This window comes from Drosophila mauritiana, chromosome X (genome assembly GCF_004382145.1).
Source record: "Drosophila mauritiana strain mau12 chromosome X, ASM438214v1, whole genome shotgun sequence".
Lineage (NCBI taxonomy): Eukaryota > Metazoa > Arthropoda > Insecta > Diptera > Drosophilidae > Drosophila > Drosophila mauritiana.
Window position 1 is genome coordinate 20,455,480 of NC_046672.1, and position 19,629 is coordinate 20,475,108.

A 19,629-nucleotide genomic window follows, 5' to 3' on the forward strand; every position below is an offset into this window, starting at 1 on the left:
ATGTTGTTTGAACTGTATAATATTCCCTTAATGTATATTCAATAGTACATTTTATAGGATAAATCTATTGACAATGCTGGTTTATGTCCTAAAAGGTAGTTACCTTATTTCTCATTTCTCAATTAAGGCAAATAGAAAATTAAATATTATTTTTTTTTTTTTAATTTTTGATGACTAAGTTTTTGGTGTATTTTGGAAATATTGTGCCCTTCTTTTCTCTGTGCATTCACGCATATGAAAATGGAATCCTGGCTGCTGGCTAGCCACAGACAACACTTCACTTGCAGTTGCAGTTTGCAGTTAGCTGGCATCCTGCACCGCTCGAACCGCCCGAACCACCCAACCACCCAGCCACCCAACCACCCAACCGCCCTCCACCCTTCTCCGCCCCATTAACCCCCTCTTGTCAGCTTAGCAGCGCCATTTTGTGTGTGTTTGTTGTGTCTGTCTGTTGGGTCCGTGTGGATTATTTGCGCGAGTGAATATTAAATTTGAACCGCAACCGAACGAGCCAAGCCGCCAGCAACAGCAATATCACCCGGGGGCCATGGGCGGGTTAAGGTGCGGGTGCCCTCGGTGGGTGGCGCTGCAGTGGGCGGTGGGGTAGGTGGGCTGGTGGGCTGGTGGGGCGGCTCTGTGGCGCCCGGCACGCAAGTTAACTTCCGCTCTTGTGGCTAGACAGAGATGGAAATCCGGGCAGATTTTGCGTATTGCTTCTGCATAAGGTCCAATTATTTGGCATTGTTCGGCTGGCGGGCAGTGGGGGGTTAAGGGGTGCTTTTCACTCATTTCGTTTTGCCTTCATTTTTTTTAACCCACTGCAGCTGCTAATGTAGTGGCGTTGTTTGGCGGTCACGGTAGGCACTTTTTTCGAGCGAAAATCGCGGACTTCTTTTTTGAATGAAAACAAATTTGCAACTTGTTAGTCAAAGGTCAAACATGTAAATGGTCGCTGGGGGTTCAATTCGGGTATTTCAGCGCGTTTTCAAGGGGTTATGAGGTGATGCTAATGGATTTAATAAATGCTGATGGCTTTAATAAAGTTATTTCAACTTGAGTTGCATTTTTTGGTTGAGGGGGCTTCAGCATTATTTAAATGGTTGGGTGGAATGTTTTCAGGGCAATGAGACCTCAAATTAAGGAAGAATATTTACAATACATTAATTAATTCATAATCAAGTATTAATTTTTCAATTATGAAGGGCTCATATATGTTATGTTTGTCGAACATGCAATTAATAATACTTCCGTTCACTTATTCGACTTGCGATCAACCATATTTGATCCGCGTTTTGTTTATAAAGAACCCTTGATGACTCGTTGTATTCATCATAGTTCCGCTACCGAGTTCCCCGCCTCTGGCTATTTATTCGAGCAAACAGAGTCCATATTAATATTATGTTTATGATGTTGTTGCCTCGCATAATGCGGCAAAGGCAGCGAACTTATAAATATTTATTTACATCCGGCCGAAATCGTTAGGCGAAACAGGAGGATTACAAGCGGGGATATGGGATGTACGTCGTATATATGGGAGTTATAGAAGAGATTCGCGACCAGAGTAAATAAAATGCTGCGACCCTCTCGAAAACCAACCCCTCCCATTTGCGTTATCTTTTTGGGAAAATCGCTAACAATAAATTATTTATGTGCAGCGGCAAATGATAATGAAAAAGCCACCCCACCGAAGGGCCAATGGCTCGACCTTCTTCCTGCCATTATACAAATGTATCTCTGTGCGGATACAGATACGGATACGGATACAGATACAGCTACAGCTACAGATACATTTGCGGATACGGATGCGCGGATGCGGGGTAAAGGACTTTTTAAGGCGATTTTCCCAGCGGCCAGTTGAGTGGCATTGAAATCGCAAATTCCAAATCCAAATCGTACAACCAACCACTTCAACCGGGTGGTTCCGTTCCGTACGGTTCGGCTTGGTTTGGTTTGGCTAGGTTGGGTTGGTTTTGGGTGGCTTGGGTGGTTGGGCGGTTCCAGAATTCCAGGGTTTCGGCATTATCGGGCATATGCAGACGCACTTATGACGAATGTACTCCCTTCGCTTTTTTATTGCCATTTTCGACCCCCCGGCGGGTATTAGATAACCAAACAATGGCATCGCAGCCTCTCGACTCGAGAGATTTGGGGTAACTGAAACAAAGCCGAATGGAAACAGTGGCCAGCGTATCCGAAAAAGCAAAGGAGATAGATAATGCGAAGTCCTTCCAGGAGCTGCGGCCATTTGCACAAAATCTGTGTCAAGGCCGGTTATTAAAATCGGGAAAATCATTTCATATTTAAAATGCTTAGATTGTCCAACTAATAATTTCAAATAGCTGAGAAATATTCTATGTCGGTGACTTAGTTATTTATAGTTATAAAATTAAAGCATTCACATTAAGTAGGAGTATTTTATTCTGATTTGAAATCTGAGAGCAAATAAGTGATGAAAGAAATAAAATTCGTGTGACTAACGAGTGCATCCCTGTAAAACTGAATACGTATCTAAACCAGTGCTAAAGACACTACGAAAAACAAAGGAAAAACAATTTAAGGTTTTTGTTAATATCCCTAGGCTTCTGCTTCGTTTTGCGAATGCTTGTTTTAAGGCAAATTAGTTCCCCGCTGCTAAAAATATTAATTCGCAGCCTGCTCATATCACGCATACGCAGCGTGGCGCCGTCTCATTAGGCGCACAACACTTTTGCGGCTAATTAAAAAAGCAGGCCGACTTGTGCTTACGTTTTATGCCCTCGGAAATAACACTTTGCGGTTAATAGCAGTAGGCTGTGAGTCCAAAATTAAACATTGTGTAACCAGATGTGAAATCTATGCGCCATAGAGCACACAAGTTGTGTCGTTTGGAATAATATTTAAGTACATACATTTTAAAATAATGAGCTCGATCAATTGTTGGATTTTAGAATGCCCAAATTTTTTACCTTTTATTACATTTTTGTAGACTGCGGGTATTTGTGTAAAAATTATGAGGCAACTCGTTATTATTTTTAAAGTATATACTTCTGTCAAGATGATATTCCATATTTCTCAAGCATATAAGTAGGTATACTCAACTCCTGACTTCTCAACCTTTTACAATTTTCGACAATGATTGTTTGTGGAAAACTCGCGTCATAGAAGTTTTTGGGTTTAATTCTGCTCTGCCAACAACTTAACGTTCGCTGCTTTCCCCGTTGTTGGTGGTGTGGTTGTTATTATATCCTTGTTGCCATATCCTTGAAACTTTTTTCGGCGCCAGGCATGTGCTCGTTGTAGTCAGTGACGTATATTTAACATGCCGCACCGCAACTCCGAACCGCCGACACCCATCACGGAAAGGAGCCACCCACTCCGCCGTGCACTTTTCCACGAGGTTTTCCAGGACTCGACGCCAAAAAGCATGCTACGATTTCTGAGTGTTGGCATGTTTGCTGTCAGAAAATTGTCAGAATCGTATGCAACATTTTCGCCTGGCGGCTGGCCTAGTGGTTCCCCCAATTTTCCAGCTGCCTCGAATGCCAGCGAGCTAGATTTTTCATTAGGCCTGATGATTGGAAAAATTGACAGGCGCTTTTCCCCAAAAGCGATAACTTTATAGTATGGCTGTGTGTGTGAGTGTGTGCCAGACAATTGACGAAAATCCATAACAACAACATTGTAGGTGTGGGGGCCAATGCACATGGCAATAAACTTTAACATGCCAATGCATTTGGAGAGGCGACTTCCAATCCCAAAATGGAAGTAAATCAGGATGACGATAAGCCTGATTTTTCCTGATTTTCAGACTAATAGATGAGCACAAAATCAAATGACTTTTTCCACTTGATTACATGGCCTGGATTCCACACATTCTTTTCGGCTAATTACATGTTCATTTTTGTAGATATAAATATTTCAAATTATCAACTATTTTTGTGGAATAATCTATCTAAATGTTAACCAAATTTTGTATAAATAACTTAACTTACCTCTTATTAAGTGACCAACATAAAGATTTTATATTTAAATGGATCCTACGAAAACGATTTCAGTTCAGGCATCAGGAATGTGAGGTCTTGTCGTGTATTTATTGATTTCGTTGTATTTCATTAAAAGTAAAACTTAAAACCGACAATGCCACTAAAAAACGAACCCTTTTCGCCGGTAATTTCCACCCCATTTCGGGAGGACCAAAATTAGCCCCAAGTGAGGTGAGCACAATGCCGAAAAGGACGGGAGAAGGGAACGATATTCCTGGGGGTTGACCAACGCAGTGTCCTTGCTCCGGCTGCTCCTCATATTTCACAGACGCCGTCCGCCGGTCGCAGGGACATCGACACTTATTGTTATTAGCATCCCTGGGTCCCGGGACCGGGCCAAAAAGCCAAAAGGACCTGGCCAAAAACGTGTTAACCCTTGGCCGCCGGTCGTTGGAGGCGCGTCCATTTCAAAAGCCAATTACATGCGCTTTTAAGCGTGTAAAGTTTTGTAATATGATTTGTTGGCCAGCTCGAATGTCCTTGTTTTTATGAGCATGTCTTGGCCAAGGTCCTGTCCGTGCTCCTGGCAACTCGCAGCAGGTAATGTATTTGGATTTTTCAAGCAAAAATGTATGCAGGGTTATATAATACATTTGTTAATTGTTCTGCATATCTACGGTGTTTAAGTTATAAAATGGTGGCATTAAAATTATACCATAGTTATTAAGCTAAATACATTTAATATTTTATGTTTGGTTCTGGGAATGCATTTAATATTTGGACAGTTTTGCGCATAAGGTAGGTAGGTAGTATTCTTTTGGGAATAGGCGTATTGTTGTATGGTATATAGGGATATAGGGAAGGTGCATCTATAGGTTGGTTCATTAGGATTGGGGGGTTATAGGGTTAAGACCTGCCTTGAACCACTTGCCTTTCTCCTTGGCAAATAATATTTACTCAAGTGGAATTGCAAATTGTCGCGGTGTCGAGGTACGACAGGTGAAGAATTAGAAGAAACGAATAGAACCCTTTAAAAACAAGACGGCTAGGGCTAAAAAATAATGGATGAGCAGAATATTATTTCACTTTTAATATAAACATAAGCATATAATTTGCATAGTTTTTAATTTTTCTATATCAATACACTTTACAATCACGTAGAGCACAGTATTTAAATAAAAACATTCATTTATAACACTCCAATAAAATATTTTACAAAGGTGTAAAGGTAAATCGTGGAGTTCCCTGTAAATTTCTGAGCCACCCTCGTTTTCGGGCATTTCGTGCACGAATTTCAAGAGTGCTAAAGAAATGACATGCAAATTAGTTTTGTTCAAATGACTGACAAGTTGCAAAAAGCGGGGAAAGCAGGTGAGGGCGCGGAAAAGGCGGCGGCAAAAGGACGAGTTGAAAGGGTAACGAATTTCCCGCGAAACGGACAGCAGAGAAGTGGAACGGGAAATCAGTTCGGAAAATACAGTTTGCTTTCGCCACACAATGCAAGTGCATAAATAAACACGAATTTTCAGCGATGGGCGGGAAGAAAGGGTTTTTATGGCCTCACTCCTTTGGGTTCGCGTTTTCTGACCGCAGCCCAAGGAAAAAGGATTGATCCCGATCCCGATCCAGATCCCCTTTCCTACCTGCACTTCTCGGACACGAATGCACGCCCCTGCGAAACGAAAATATTTGACAATTTAATTAGTCGAACGTTTTGGGATTATCGCTGGACACACATCGCAGCGCATTAAGCTAAACAAACCGCCCCACACACTAGTCCTCGGGCACAGCAGAGGGCACAATACTAGGAGCGCTGCATATAGGTCTATAAAATATTTAGATTTCCAAGAACTAAACAGCATTTTCGAACACTGAATTTATAGAGTGCAGTATATATATTGAGACGTCTCGATTATCTCTCCAATGATATCATTACATATTGCACAGATTTATGTCACCATAAGCTTAATAATGTTAATTTATTTTATAATTTTATAATTAATATTTTAATTTATTTAAATTTCAAACTCGTGCTGTTTGCTGCGACCCTGGCTGTCAACACACACATGATTCTAATCCTGGGGAGTGGGTGGTTGGTCGGTGTTCGTGCTCGTGTCCTGCAGCTTGTGGTCGCCAGTTGCCGCATCTGCGATAGCGATAGCTTTTGATCCACGCTCCTGCTTAGTGGAAATTTTTTAATTAAAATGCTGCCGGCTCATTTGCCTTTGACCTTTGACTTCGGCGAACGGGCTTTGTGCCCCCCTTTGGCGACCCCGACCGCGTGGCCGAAATTTAATTAGCTTAGCTGCTTCAGCTCCTTTGACAAGAAGCCAAAAAGAAACACTTCGCCGAGGAATCTCCGTTGGCAGCAGAGGAGCGGACAAAAAACAGTCGAAATTTGCATGTGCGAGTATCTAACTCACTTCCGGCTCCGTTGGCATTCCTCTCTGCTTTTTTCTTGTTTGGGATTTTCGGATTTTGCATTAGAAATGTGCTGGATGGACGAGCGGATTTGTCAGTTGCCACAACACGCTGCGAATATCCTGAAATGGTAATGGGAACTTCAATAAAAAAGATGCAAATGACCAGGCCAAAATATGCATACACTGCAAAAATCCGACAGCATGTCTCTTATTTGCAAAAGAAATTAAAATTTACTATGACCTAATGAAAATGATGGAAAGGAAACCTATACAAATGGGTGTAAAAATAATTATAAAAAGAATGTTTAAGTATTTAAAATTTGGTAATTTCTTGATAACTTACTAAACCTAATATTTGTTAACTACCTGATCATTTTAAATAAAACTCGTGCACAACACAAGGACATCTAGTTCTCAGTGGAAAGTGACAGCTTTTGAGCGAACCTTGGAGGATTTCGCCGTTTCCTGCAGCCTTTTGAAGGTATTTGTGGCCATATCCGCAGCCCACCTTCGGCCACTCATCCATCACACATTCAACGTGTATTCCCCGGGCACCACCAGCGCCACCCGCACCACCCACACCGCCGAGTGGATGCACCACCCAGTGATTGCAGTGGTGCACGTACATTTTAAAAACGGAAGCGCACGAAATCGAACAGCAAACAACAAACAACGGTTGCAAAAATAACAAAAAGCAGCTGGAAAAATTGGAAAAACAACTGCAACAAATGGCAAACAACCAGCAGCAGCAACAAACAAACAAATTTCAATTCGTTAGCGCCCAGCCTATTGTAGATGTTGCCGTTGTTGCTGTTGCTGCTGTTGATGTTGCTACTGCTGCTGCTGCTGCTGATGTAGCTGCAACAGCAACACAAGCGGCAGCAACAAATTGCGGCAGAGTGAGCGACCCGAAAAAAGGGCTCAAAAAAGGACAGCGGCGAGGCGAAAAAAGGCGGCAAGGATGACAAGGACAAGCGGCCAAGTGCCGTTAAGTTTTTTGCATGTTTTCTAAACAACAACAGCAACATGAATTGCCTGCTGCACTTTTTCGCCAATGCAATCTAAACCGTAATCCAATAAAATCGACTGCAGGAATGTTGCCGTCCGAAAAAAAGCAGCAAAGGCGGTGGCCCAAAAAAAGCAGCATTTTTGACAGTTCATTGTGCGAAACCCCGGCTAAAATACCGCACCCCCCTCCCGCCTAAATTTCAGTGCCCCAAAAAAGCCAAAAACTGTTATAGGAAAACCCGCGGCAATCTTCATCCCCTGTGATTGCGTTTGGAGCAACAACAACCAGCCAAGTCAATGGATGCAAAGAATGTTGCATGTGGCACAAATCGAAGGGGGGCAACAATAGGGGCTTACGCTGGAAAAAATTCACAGTTGCAGCCTTGGCAAGTCTATAAGAAAGTTCTCCCATCAAGGTTCGTGTCGTATAAATGATACAACCTATTCTTCTATCATACAAATGTATCTTATTCATTAAACATCGCACAATTCCTACATACACGAATATATTATATATATATATCTTGTTATGATGGGCCGTAGTTGGATGTTTGAGGAGAGATTGTATTTGTTTTTCGAGTGCATGTAAGGGGTTGGGGAATCTCGGCCTAAAGTGCTGAAAGCAAAAACGAGCTGCAAAAAAATCTGCACCGAGATGAGAGGACGAGAAGAGATTCGGCAGAATTGTTGCGAAATTGCTATTTGCACTCAATAACACCCAGCACCAGCCGCACCCCCTTCCCCGTGGACCGCCGCCCTCCGTTCCTCCCCTCAGCCCCCGCACCGACGAACGCGGTGGAGTTGGCAACCAGAACCGTTCTGGCCACAAGCGCTGACCCAACTATATCGGATACCCGCAAAAAAATGTATGAGAGCGCACTGAAAAGCGGAGGGAAATCGGAACAAATGTGAGGTGGATGGGGATGGGGGGAGTTCTGGAAAATGGGGGCGTGGATGCGGGTGTGGCACAATTGCAGCATGTTGCAGAAGCAGCAGAGAAACTGCAAGGAAGCGCAAAAGCAGCAAAGAAACGAACAAAATTTGCACCATAAAGCATTCAGAAAGGAAAATCACACAAAAAAGCGTCATTTCTTTTTCTACACTTTTTTTGAATGGCTGACAAAGCGCAACAGCGCAATGGGTTAAGAGCAGCATGAGTTAAGGGGTTAAAGGTTAAAGGCGGGTTCGACCGACCCACACTGCATCAGCCGTTAGCAATTTGGGGCCGCAGCAGCGGGATCCTTGTTGCCCTCGAGCCAAGCCGATTCCAGAAAAACCTGAAGATGGGCGGGCACATGGGGGTTAAGGGCGGGGTCCGCCCGGGGGTTAAGGAAGGAAAAGCCTGTGACAGTGAGGAACATTTATTGTGGATGCATCTGGGGAATAAGTGTGATATGAGGCGGCTTTAATTTATGGCCGCGCTTAGCCGAACAATAAAGTGAATGGCTAAAATGCTTCTTGGGAAGAAAAAGTAAAAAAATGGCTAGAAGCAGCCCATAGCCTCTATGTTGAATTTCAGTTAACTTGAAATATAGCAGTTCATAACAAACCCACAACTAAGTTTACCATTAGATATAGCACGTTTCTCAACCCAACAACAACGAAATATACATATATACGTATCTGGTAGATGCAAAAAGAGAACCAACTATTAGTCTATGAATTTATCGTTTGGCTCTGAACATAATTTCTGGTCATTAGGTGGTGTTTGATTGTGTACTTTAATTAAGACCCTGTGAAAAATCACTTTAGCTGCGCCGAAAAGCGTAGTCACGGGAAATCAATTGCTCGGCATGAGGCTGCCTGTCGACATGTTTGAATGTATCTGCATTTAGCGAGGGCCAGCCACGCCTTCGACGCCCCCTTGTGCCCGATTTTCCGCCTTCCTCTCCATAGGTGAATACGTACACCAATCTATATGAGTTCTAGTTTGCACGCGCTCAGCGGGCGGAATGCACGCGACTGTCGCAGCGGGACTTGCGCAGCTTGCGAGATCCTTCGGCAGGACATCCCGCAGATCCGGCGTATCCGAGGGATGCGAGATATGTGCCAGATATCCGAGATATCCGAGGGATTGCGTTCCAGCTAAGCGCAGATCGTAAAGCCACAGGCGCGAGCTGCCTTCGCAGAATGTCCTGTTCGCTCGCTCTCGCTCTCCGCAGAGAGCCCATCCGAAATCTCCCAAGTATTTCTCTGGTTGCAATTCGCGTGCGCAGCCCAGCGGGCCCTGTGATTCTCCTCGACTGGCTGCCGTTTTGGTGTCCTGCCGAGTGTTGACAGATACTGGCAGAGGAAACACCGAGAATATCTGGAGGAAAATGAAGAGAAAATCAGGGAGAAATCGAGGGAAAATTGAGGAAAGGTACATGGCTTCTGTGCACGCGTGCAAAGGTTTCAGCAAGGACATCGAACAGCGGGCACCTCGTAGTCCTCTCATTAGCGTCCGCCCAAGGCCGGACATAACAAACGCCCAAAATAGGGGGCGGCGGGCGGTCCGCAGAGGGCGTGGCCAACGCGATTCGTTGCGCAGCAGACGCGGCACACGCCACCTAGCGGAAAGGACCTCTGCCCCTAGTTAAAGGCCTAAGGACTCGGTATCTATTAGGAAAATTTGGTATGCACTTAGTGCTAAATAGCCGCTAAGCGAAAATATTGTAACAAGCTTCTCAGGTTGACATGTTTTGTGTAAATATATAACTGAAAAATTGTTAATCTATATATTCCGATACTTGAGCTCCTCTGCACTTTCCAGAGTAACCAGGCCTTTCTCTCAAAGATCCTGAACCAGTTTGCTGTTTGAAAATCCATTCCCAGGTCGGAAGTTGGAAAGGATATTAACACATGTTGCCGGCGGAGTTAATTGATTTGCTGACCCCAGTTCGGGGGCAAAATGAGCTAGACATCCGCCCGTCCCGCCGCCACCGTCGCCCCCTTTGCTGGGTGGGCGTGGCAATGACCAGCGGCCATAAAATGTGCCACATGTGTGTGTCTCAAAGGGGTGGCTAAGCACATGAAACGCAAAAGAAAAAAGTGGAAAAAAGAAGCCGAGACAAAAGCGAAATTTGCTGGACCTTTGTCTGGGCTCGAAACATAAAAACTCAATTAGACTCGTTACACGCCCAATTATGTAATATGAAATAAAGCTGAGGTTCAGGTGGACAGTCCACATTTTCCGCCTCCTCCGAACCTCTTTGCCTCCGAACTTTTCCCGTGAGTTTTCCAGTGCTTTTTGGCCCTCTCCACATTTGGCTTTGGGCATCTCTTCACGGCCCAGTTGAGCAGCAAAATGGCAAATCGTAAATCGTCAAGCAACGCCACTACACCCGAACCATCCAGCACACAGCACCACCCGGATCCACCCACTGCACCACCCGCCCACTTCATCATTGACTAGGTGAAATCCCGCTGCCAGGTCTTGTTTCATTGTTTTGCTTTTGGCTCGCCTCGCTTTTTATGAGCTTGACCAAGCGCCCCAGCCACCGGCACTGCCACTGCACCACCCAGTGCACTACCCACAGCCACACAGGGATTCCCAGCACCACCAGCATATAACGGGGTACTCAACTAAATTGCCAAAGCGTTGAACATTTTTCACCCGATGTGGGCCAATAAATATAACGAAACTACCAAAGTAACTAAACAACAGGAGCAGTGGCGAAATCGGCGGCAGGAGCCAAAGGACATGCCCGGGATGACACGGCAAAAGAAGCAAAAGAGGGCAGCAAGCACCGGAGGATCATGGGTTAAGGGGGAAAGGCAACTTTACGAGACACCGCCGCCAGTTTAAGCACGAATAAGCAATGCCCTACAAATATTCAGATATCGTGAGTTGGCATATGTATGTATGTATTTTTAAGCATGGAGAGGTACAGATAAGTAAGAAAATTATTTTTTAAATGTTCTTAAAAAAATAAAATATATCTTAAGGATAATTTCTGAAGAATTATAGTTTAATGTCCGTTGTATAAGAATAAATACTCTATATTTAGTTGTTATTGAGTTGATTATTCGAATATTCAGTTCCCTCCAAAAATAAACATGTTACTAAATATATTAATTAATAAGATATACAGGTTTTTGGTAACTAAGTTAAATTTCGAATTGATTCAATTGTTATTTAATGGTAAATTTCTGAACAATTGTAGATATTTACATATGTGAAATACCGTGAATAATACCATATGCGGATAAGTCAATAAGACAATGTTCTAGGTATCAAGTTAATTGGCTAAACAATGTTATTCGTTCGTATCGAGTTACCTGAAAGGGTATCCGAATAGTCGGTGCAATCCCGTGACCCACGGCAAGCATATGCACACACCCACAGCATCGCGCCCACACACATTCGGTTAGCCATTTTTTAGTGCACCACCCCGCCCACCTTGGCCGCTGGATCTGGGTTCTGGATGGATGGGAGGCTTGGGGTGGGTTGGGGTGGTGCTGCTGCTGGTGGGTTCAATTGCAACTCTGCTGGCGTATTTTTTGTGCGATGCGGATGGGATGCGAATGGGAAGTGGAGCTTGTTACACCGTCGCTGGTCGGCTGGCCTCCACTTTTATGGCCACAGGCGGTATTTATATGCAGGCCCAGCTACAAGGCAGCACCACCCAGAGCCACCCAGAGCCACCCAACACCACCCAGCACCACCCAAAAGCGACCGAATCCGCCCACCAAAAACCCCCTGCGCCCACCCCTCTGAGGCATCTTCAGTCGGCAGTGGCACTCGAGTTATGTTGGCAATTGAAAGTGGCAACTGTGTCAAGTGTTGCCCACTTGTCGTACATGGTTGGGTCCTCGATTTTGGTCCTGTGTCCAGTCGCTGCCCGGTTTTAAAACGGAATTTTTTATTGCCTGTGGAGGGAGCGGGGGCCTTTTTTGCCTTCCTTTAATTTTTTTGTCTTGTTGCTCTGTTTTTTGGGTCTGAAAACGTCGTTTTTGCTCGATTTTGTTGCCGAACTTTTCGCCCCCGCCCCGCAACACTCGGTGGATATGGAAGTGATTTCAATTTATGAACATGCCGCTGTCCACACACCCACACTCGTGGCATTACACTCATCCATCTTGCTCGTTTTCCATGTCTGGGAAACTCTCTCGGAAGCTGGGAAAAACTCGGCACAACTGGGCAACTGGCAACTGGTAACTGGCAAACAGTGGGCACTGGACACGGGTCGTCGGTCTGCTCTGGTCTGGCGTTTTAAAACGAATTTAAATTTTTCTATAATTGGTTCTAGGGGAAATTGCAGTCCTGAGTTCAACTTCCGTAACTTAATGAATTACCAAAAGTGTTTTACTTGCCCTACAAGGCCGTAAATGCCCTCTGGCCATTGCTGATTGCTGTCGGCCGGTTGCCCGTTGCTGGTTGCTAGTTGCCACCGTTGAGGTTGCACGTTGGTGTCGCAGATTCCACTGCTGCAGGCTGCGATTTGACCAATAAAGCAACTGTTAATCCGCCGAACAATAAACCCGATCTGAGGGATTACTGGTTAATGACGCTTTTACGATTGTCCCGGATTCATGATTTGTTTTCTGATGTATTCCTGTAATGATATCGAAATATACTCGTAATTGAATGTGTTATTTATTGCGAAAATATTAATCTGACTTAGAGAAAACCGTTAAGACATGTTCATGTTTTTGCCTTTTTAATAAAATAAAGTTGAATTATATTATATTATTATCATAACTCAACAGAACTCTAACGTGCTCGCCTGCGACTAATTGAGCCTCATTATGTGGCAGCCACGCCCCCTTGTTGTCTTGATATCTGCCCAAATAAGGCAAGAAGAAGACGCGAGGAAGCCGGGGGCGGCTTAGATAGTTTCCAAAGGCGTTAATTAAATTTTTAACATGCCTTAATCCGGGGCGACTGTTGCCACTTAAGTTTTTCAATTAACCCGCCCTGGCGCCGTGGAAAACCCATGGAAACGAACCACCCTCGTGTCTTCCTGAGGGGTTGGCTCTATTTTCATATTCATTCAAAATTAAACAGCGCGTGCGACAACATAATCAAACAAGTCAGATCACCGAGTGGCGGAGAGGAAGCAGGAGGATTCCTCAAATTACACAAGGCCCAAACTATAAAACACATGCGGGCGGCTGGGCGGCGGATCACCTAGGCGAAAAGGGGCGTGGTCGTGGACGGGGGACCTGGGACACTTAAGACAAGTCACGAGCCAAAAGTCGCACTTGAGCGTTTTCTAATCTGCGAAGGGGCTGCAGCGCTATAAATATTTATGTTTATGCCGCCCGTACACTTAAAACAAAAGTTGCTGAACCCCGGAGGGTACTTACTTAATCCGGGACACTCGAAGCAAGCAACTGAGTTTGTTTCGATCCTTAAGATTTGCTCGTTTCATTAACATCAAATACTTTCGACTAGAGGAAGTTATACTTATGCATGTATGTATTTATTGCAGTGTACCAAGTGTTTAGTGGGGGACATCTTCAAAATATGTGACAACAAACTGAAATTAAGCCAGGCGCATTACTCACGCGCCAAACAGAGGCGTTTGCGTCGGAGAAAGGGGTGCCACTAGGAGGGGGTGGGCACTCGGAGGGGGCTTCTGGCAGTGGGTCACAAAGGGTCATGTGATTTACTCCCTCGACTTCGTCGTCATTTAGCCGTGCGTCATAAAAGCATCTCAAGAATGTTGTCAAGAAAACAACAGTGTCGCCAGGGGGGAGGGGCAAGCGGAAAATAGGGGGGGAAATCGGGAAAATGATGGGGGGAGTTGAACTTTTGTTTCGTGTGCGGCATTAAGTGATTACGCCCCTGGAAAGAGGGAGCCCCCTTGATTGGCGGCTTATTTTTGGCCCGCTCGAGGAGTCTTAGACAATTGTTTTCGTGCCGCTCATTTGGGCGATTGAGTTCTTAAATAGCCGAAAATTTATGGGATTAGTCGCCCAACTAGATGGGGCATCTATAAGAACTGTTGTCGGTCCATCGATGAAATTTTGGTATGATTTGCGGAGTTGGGGGGCTGTTTTCGAGGCAAAGCCCTTAATGCGGAGTTTTAAGTTGTTGAAAAGACAAACAGATATGAGCACAATCCCATTTTATGATAAATTATACAAGAATATATTTAAACAACTCTATTAAGGAAATAAACTGCACTCAAATCATAGCTATATGAAACGAAGCAAATGTTTTATAAATGTAAATCCATTTTTAGTGCTTGCAAGTATTATTTTAACTAAGGAAAAACTGGTAGATATTAAAAAAGTAAGGCTCTTAAGTACACCATTCTACTAAATATAAAATTGAATTTAAATTTTACTTGTTTGATTCGAATAAACAGCCTGCCTCACTTTCCTCAACTTTCCTTCAACTTTCCCCTTTCCCTACTCAGTCTCTAGCCTATCCGCAGATTTTTGGCCACATTGGGCGATTCCCCAACCCAGTCATGTGTGTGTGGGCTGGAAAATTGAGCTAATTTCACACCTGGCCGAGGTCGAAGCTCCAGCTCCAGCAAAGGCGGCCAAGTGGAAGAGCGTCACAGAAGTGCCATAAAATGGCGACACCAAATGGCTGCGATTTAATTTCCACACTCGAGGGCTGGCCGGAGACAAGGTGGGTGGGGTGGGAAAGCAGGAAAGGCAGGAAAGGCAGGAAAAGCGGAAAAGTCGAGGCGCCAGCTGGTGGAAACTCGTCCGACTCCTTTGGGACATTTGCGCCTGTTTAGCGCAAGTGAATCAAAAAGTCATTTCTCTTAGTCGACTTGGGTGTACAGCTGCGGTCAAGAATATATAATTTTCAGCCGTAAGTCACCAGTGGCCTCGCAAGTTAATCAGCATCAAATCGTGCGTTTTAAGTCCGTTTAATAAGGTAAAAAATAAATAATAATACGCACTAAAATTTGTATGTGTTTTAAAGGTAAAGGTTGTAATATTAAAATGTTTAGTTAAGCTAAATTATTCACCAAAACAAGAAGTTCAAAAAATAAAATTAAGGGTTTCCCGAATAGCATTACTATTATTTTTGCCACCGCTGTAGGGTTGAAGCCGACTGTATGTGGGGAACCAGTTCGGTCCGGTTCTTGATGACAAATGGGCCAAGTGGCACGCCCACCGTGTAAATGTATCTGTATCTGCATCTGCTGTTAACCCTTTGCCGCTCACCGACTCACTCGCCCCACCTCCTTTCAGACCATTATGCGGCCTTGTCGGTGGGTTGGCTTTTGGGCGTGCGTAGATGACAATTTAGTTTTGTTTTAATGTACCCCTTTTAGTTCGCTTTTTATGAGTTTATTACCACGCAGCATCAGTAGCAACCCTTCAGAGGAGGAACTATATACCTCCGATTTTAAATGTATCTTATGGAACAATGAACAACGAACAACGAACAGTGAACAATGAGATTCGGGCGGATGTTCAGAAATGTGAAGAGAGGAAGAAATGCATGAAGAAATAGGTGCTTTTAGACGAAAAACATCATTAGTTATTCCCTAAAGGATCAATTATCTTCTAAGTTCTGGAATAATATGCTTTACTGAATAATTTCGCATAAACATATCTAGGATATCTATGCCCACTGAGTTTAAGTATCCTTCAGATGTCAATGCTCTCCTAGCTAAATAAATTAGATAAAATCTACAATTACAACACGAGTTTCAACCACTGTGCAGCAGATCCTTTGTTTCACCTTCGCTCCTCTAAAATTTCACACTTTCCGGCGGCACATGTGTGCACAGTCTCCTTCGGCGGCTTTGTGTTGTTTAATTAATTATGTAAACATAACTCTGGCCGAACCCTTTTCCAACCCCCAACCCCCAACCCCCTCCACCCGTGAGTTCCGATTTTCGTAGAACCCTTTGACACGTTTCTCACCCGACTCGTCGCGCGCATTTATGGAAATTAATTTGCGAAACTCAAATTGAAATTGAAACTGAAACCGTAAATGCAAATGGAAATGCTGTCCTTGCTCAATTGATAAATTAAGAGATTAACGGTCGGCCGCCGTAACCAAAAAAGAACTACAGCTCACAAAAAAAGGGGTGAGTTAAAAAGTTCGGGTAATGCTAAACGGGCGTTACGAATCGCTGTGTGTTTAGACTCCTTTTTTGTTTGGGTTTCGGAAAATCTTTTCAAAGGATTTCCCCGAAGGCTAAGACAAGTTACCAGTTATGAGAGCACAAAACGCTTTTATGATGGCCCATAAATGCAGCGGCCAGACGACAACCGCGACTCGGAATGGGAATAGGAATCGGGATAGGAATCGGCATAGGAATCGGCATAGGAATAGGAATAGGTATTGGGATAGGTTTTGAGTCTCGGGCATGGGCTTTGTTCTGGGCACTTTTGGGTTGAGGCATGCCCGATATTTGTATAACATTGCGACAATAAAGGGCCTCGAAGGACGGTGCTATTTGCATAGATATAAAAACAAAGGATCTGGCCGAAGTTAACTCAAAAACCGGGGAAAGGAAGTGAAAGGCGGCGGCGAAAGTAGAGCAAACAGAAGGGCAAAAGCGAAAAGGTATCATCGGCAAGGCATCATTTCCGCGGAAAACTCTCTCATTAAACCGAACCCACTCGCAATTTGGACGGCGGAGTGCGCATAACTCCAGTTTTCCGGGAACTCGCAGCGGGTGAAGCGGGGCATTCAATCTGGTATTTCGAAATTGCATCATAAAACCGGACATAATATGCAACATTGCATTTATGCAAATCACCCGCACAGCGCTGACCTTGAGGAAAATGCCCCGAAAAACTGGTCAACTCGAGCGAAAGGAGGAAAAGGAGGCAAAGGGAGAAGCGAAAGGTGAAAGGCGATGGCAAAGGCAACAGCAACAGCGAAGGAGAGAGTCTATTAGCCAAGAAGGCGACGACAAATCACGCGGCTGCTTGGCATGATTATGCAATATGTTGCATGATTTATGCTCGCTGCGATTTTCACCCTTTCATCCTTTCGCCCTGCAGTTTTCCCGGCGACAAATATTAACTTCAATAAATTTGACGCACAAAGGCCAAATTATGAGGCGCGCACACAAAAAAAGGGGTTCCGAAAACACGGCCAACCCCTAAGCAGTTTTTTGTACCCTTTTTTGCGCCGGGGGGGTGAGGCGTTCGCTCAATTGCATTGTCATGTTCACAAGTTGTCCAACACAGGGTGTTGATGTTGTAATGAAAAATTAAGCATTATAATGGAATCTGCAATTTGCGCGACAGGCGAGGCGATAGGTACAAAGTCCGCAGGCTAAAGAGCTGACACGAAATGGAGCCGATCGGATCGGAAACCAGATCCCGAGCGGTTGTGACAGCCCAGCTAATTGAGGTCCCAGCACACGGAACATGGGCACGGAAACACTCCCTTCACATGGCTCACAAAGAGGTCCGAAGATGCCGAGATACTCCTTGAAAATATCATGTCATTGGATGAGATAAAAGGTCTGATCGAACCACCCTTTCTATTCACAGAATCATGTGGAAACTGCAGTTCTTGTCAATTCTACTTATAATCTTCAAGTTCAGGTTCAATCTTAACTATAAACATAGTCAAGCAAATAATCGACGCCAGTGTGAGCTACTTACTATTAATTAACAAATCATTTTTTAATGGAATTCGTTAATAAAACCAATGGAAATATTTTCCGTTTACCGTTCAACCACCACCGAATCTTGGAATAATCCCAGCCGAATTTGCCGAAGAATTTCTGAAATTCCTTTGCCGCATCAATTTGCATTTCCGTGGGATCAAATGCAGAGGTGGGGCAGTCGGGGGTTAAGGTTTAGGCAAAGGGCTGGCAAAGGGAATGGCAAATGTTCTAAATTGCAATTTTTCCACAAGCCCACACAAAAGGGAGCAGATCACGTGCTAAGTGAAGGGATTTGCCAACAAAAACGTGAAAAGCTTAAACAGGAATCAAAAAGGGCTAAATAAAAAATGCGAAAAACAAAATAAACACACTGGCGATGCCGAAACAACAATATTTCTCTTATTTTGCCGATGCTCGCTGCTATTTATTTATTTTAGACAGACACGCGAGTGAGTTTATTTTTTATGGTTTCCAAATGATTTTTAACCCCACCCCGACCCAGCACGTCCCCTCGCCCCCTTCGTCGCCATCGTCCTCTTAACCCGCCACTGCCGGAAGCGGATGCAAATTGCATGCGTCACGTGACAGCCAGACGGACGGATAGCGGACGCATGCCGGGCATTAAGCTTTTAGCGCCGATTTCCACTCATCCCCAGCACGGCGACGACTACGGCAGTCCGATTCTACGGGGATATATCCCGGCGCAGTCCCAATTCCAATCCCAATCCTAGTCCCATTTCAAATCCCAGCCGATCCCCAGGTCGTATTCTCGTATTCCATCAAATGGCAAACACGCTGGCGTTTTAGTATTGATTATGCAGTTTGTTGCTGCAAATCTCGGCAGCAGCAAAAAACTGACACAGCAGCAGCACCAACTGCACATCAGCCACACACGCCGAGAAAAATTGGGCCACGGACCCAATTCACGTTTGTGAATCACCTAATCATGTTTGAATAATTGTCGCGCATGGCATCAGAACTCCTTGATTCGAAAATGCAGTTGATGCATTGTATAGGAAATACCTCTATGAGGAATAAACGGTTATTAAAACTGAAATTAAATCATTTTTGTGCGATCTATAACAGCATGTATGAGATTTCTTCTTGACGTGAGTGAAGTAAATGCGTACTTGCAGTCAACATTTACTTATAGTCTCTCAGTGTAGCAACAGCATCTGCCATAGCCAGTCAGCCGGGGAACGGCTTCAAACTCAATAAATCTAAATTGCGCACAAAAATAATTGAATCACTAAACCGTGCACCGAATCACGGCGAGCAAAAAATAAAATAAAATCGGCAAACTTTCTGTTCTGTTATCCACACATCTATCCATATACATATGTATGTATAAATTCGCAGGTCCTTTTTTGTTGCTCCTGTGGATTTATATGTGCAGATTTTGGGGCAGATTTTCCACACGTCGATGCGCTACTTGATGCTCCTTGATTGGGGCTTATTGACACGACAGGATCAGAGATAAAGCGGCAGACACGGATGCGGATGCATAAAGGACGATTCCGGAGGACAACTAGGCACTAGGCATATGAAATTAACTTATATTTTAAACAATATAAGCATTAAAGTTTAATTCTGTTACTATATATCATCAAGTAAACAGTTGCAGGATAAACTAAGAGGCAAAAACACTTCAAAAGAAACACCTGTCAGCTTAAGTGATTGAAAGTAAGAACTAGGAGGATA